We start from the raw sequence: 2,608 nt of genomic DNA, 5'->3' as shown, positions 1-2,608 counted from the left end.
TTATATATTTATAATATATTTGTATATGCTATTATAATCTAATAAATACCTTATAATGATTATAATATATTCATATATAGTTTAATACATTATATTAGCAATATAGAAAATACAAATTTCCTGACCCTCTGTACTTCTCCCTGTCTCTTCCACACCTGCCCCTGCCCACTTTTTCCCTCTCCCTCCTCTCTTCCTCCCAAGTCCCTCCCTTCTTCTACTTCCTGTGATTATTTTGATCCTCTAATAAGGACCAATGCACCCACACTTTGGTCTTCCTTCTTGAGCTTCATATGGTCTACGAGTTTTATCGTGGGTATTCCAACCTTTTGGGCTAATATCAACTTATCAATGAGTGCAAACCATGTGTGTTCTTTTGTGACTGAGTTACCTCACCCAGAATGATATTTTCTAGTCTCATCCATTTGCCTGTGAGTTTCATGAAGTCACTGATTTTAGTAGTTTAGTAGTACTCCATTGTGTAGATGTACCACATTTTCTGTATCCATTCCTCTGTTGAGGGACATCTGGGTTGTTTCCAGGTTCTGGCTATTATAAATAAGGCTGCTATGAACATAGAGGAACATGTGCCCTTGTTATATGCTGGTGCATCTTTCAGGTGTATGCCCAGTAGTGGTTTAGCTGGGTCCTCAGATGCCAGGAAAGCAAGAGGCTCCCAAGACACAACTGGGATGACATTAGCTGAAGTAACAAACAAAGGGGAGAGAGAATCTGTAGAGACCATATCCAGAGGTTAGGCACAGCCCCTGATTTAAGAATGGGGCCACCCACCCACCTCCAAAATATTAACCCAGAATTGCTCTTGTCTAAAGGAATGCAGGGACAAAGTGTGGAGCAGACACTGAAGGAAAGGCCATCCAGAGACTGTCCCACCTAGGGATCCATCCCATCTGTAGACACCAAACCCAGACACTATTGCTGATGCCAAGAAGCACTTGCTGACAGAAGCCTGGTATAGTTTTCCCCCTGAGAGGCTCTGGCAGAGCCTGACCAATACAGATGTGGATGCTCGAAGGCTCCCAGCCAACTATTGGACTGAGCACAGGGACCAATGGAGGAGTTAGAGAAAGGACTGAAGGACCTGAAGGGGTTTGCAACCCTATAGGAAGAACAACAATATCAACCAAACAGAATCTCCTCCCCCAAGAGCTCCCAGGGATTAAACCACCAACCAAAGAGTATACATGGAGGGACCCATGGCTCCAGCAGCATATATAGCACAGGATGGCGTTGTTGGGTGTCAATGCGAGGAGAGGCCCTTGGTCCTGTGAAGGCTAGATGCCCCAGTGTAGGGAGGCAGAAGTGGGTGGGTAGATGTTAGAGCACCCTCATAGAAGCAGGAGGAGGGGGGATGGGGTAGGGGGTTTGTAGAGGGGGAACCAAGAATGGGGATAACATTTGAAATGTAAATAAATAAAATAACCAATTAAAAAAAGAATACATTGATGACTTTTATTAGAAAAATTATAAAAATCAAATAAAAGCAAAGTGAACATAAAAAAGAAAATACAGATAAAATATGAATAAAATTATATTTAATTTGGTATATTTAGTACAATTAAAATGTAATGTAAATATTTAATATTATAAATATATTTTATAATAAATATATGTTATATATAAATACTTCTTTTTAAAAATCTATTTATTATTATATGTAAGTACACTGTAGCTGTCTTCAAACACACCAGAAGAGGACATTAGATCTCATTATGGATGGTTGTGAGCTACCATGTGGTTGCTGGGAATTGAACTCAGGATCTTCGGAAGAGCAGTCAGTACATTTAACTGCTGAGCTATCTCTCCAGCCTCATATATAAATATTTCATGGCCAATCAATAACTGGCTCAACTTGAGACCCACCCCATAGGCAAGTACCTATCCCTGACACTATTAATAATACTCTGTTAATGCTTACAGAGAGGAGTTTAGCATGGCTGTTCTCTGAGAGGCTCCACCCAGCAGCTGACTCACACAGATACAGACACCCACAGCCAAACAGTGGATGGAGCTTGGGGACTCTTAGGGAATTAAAGGAGAAAGGATTGAGGACTCTAAGAGGATAGGAACTCCACAGGACCAACAGAGTCAACTAACCTGGACCTTTGGGGCTCTCAGAGTCTGAACCACCAACCAAAGAACATACACAGGCCGGACCTAGTCCTCCCCACACATAGGTAACAGATGTACAGTTTGTCTTCATGTGGGTCCTAAACAACTGGCATGGGTGCTATCCCAAAAGCTGTTGCCTGTATGTGGGATATGATCGACTAGCTGGGCTGTCTTGTCTGGCCTCAGTGGGAGAGGATACGCCTAGCCTCACAGAGACTTGATGTGGCAGGGTGGGGGGATACCCAGGGGGAACCCACGAGCTTAAAGGAGAAGGGGATGGGGGAATGGGATATGGGGAAAAGATTGTGGGAGGGGTGACTGGGAGGGAGCAGTGGGTGGGATGTAAAGTGATCAAGTAAAAAATTATATGTAAATATAATATAAAAATTATTTAATATAATATTTAATATATCAATATAATTTCACTGAACACAAATAATAAATGTAATAGAATATTTATATATAAATATATATTTAT

Source organism: Mastomys coucha, chromosome X (genome assembly GCF_008632895.1).
Source record: "Mastomys coucha isolate ucsf_1 chromosome X, UCSF_Mcou_1, whole genome shotgun sequence".
In the NCBI taxonomy this organism is placed as follows: Eukaryota; Metazoa; Chordata; class Mammalia; order Rodentia; family Muridae; genus Mastomys; species Mastomys coucha.
Note: the sequence above shows the minus strand (reverse complement) of the source record.